The following is a 714-nucleotide window of genomic DNA, read 5'->3' as shown; positions in this document are numbered from 1 at the left end:
AATCAGCCAAAACACATGGGTTGAGCATAAGAAGATGACAAAAAGAGAAAAGAAGCTGAGCAAATGCACTCTTACTTTTATCTTTTGGAATGACAGGGTGTATTGGACTCCCCGCCGCCACCAGAACTTTGCCATGCCTTTGGCATTTGCCACATCAAACCAGCAAGAAATTTCCCTGGTCACAAGGTCATAAAGCCTTCTGCCCAGCCCTGATCATTGCACAAGCTTTCATACAGTACCTTTCATGACTGCTTTGCTCCCCTTTTATTTCTTTTAATGCCATCACCTTGTAATTCAAAGAATCAATTCCCATATCTATTTAGAGCTGGGCTCCATCAAATGCCTTATTCAGTCTCACATACTGGACCATGTTAGAGGAGAAAGCGATAATTCATATGAAATCAAAAGTGGAGAATGGGAACATCCTTCTAGAATATCCTAATGCTCCTTAAAGATTCATTATAAATGAATCTTCCATGAATGCACTTATCTTTTTTTATCTATTTTAGTTTTTATCTCTACCTCATCTGGAATATGAATTCCCCAAAAACATCAGAAGAAGTTAAGTTGATGTTGGCTTCTTAAAAATATATGTTCAGTTTATGGCCATGCTACTCTGGACAAGCCCGATCCCGTCTGATCTCAGAAGCTAAGCAGGGTTGGGCCTGGTTAGTACTTAGATGGGAGACCTAGGAAGACCAGGTGCTGTAGTTA

At 40.1% G+C, this 714-nt stretch overlaps 1 pseudogene; it reads left to right on the top strand.

The window, feature by feature from the left end:
* Window positions 1-598: 598 nt before the first annotated feature.
* LOC120593955 (uncharacterized) lies at window positions 599-714 on the top strand (annotated as a pseudogene).

Source organism: Pteropus medius, unplaced genomic scaffold (genome assembly GCF_902729225.1).
Source record: "Pteropus medius unplaced genomic scaffold, Ma_sr-lr_union100, whole genome shotgun sequence".
Taxonomy (NCBI): domain Eukaryota; kingdom Metazoa; phylum Chordata; class Mammalia; order Chiroptera; family Pteropodidae; genus Pteropus; species Pteropus medius.
Note: the sequence above shows the minus strand (reverse complement) of the source record. Positions and strands in the feature narration are given on the sequence as shown.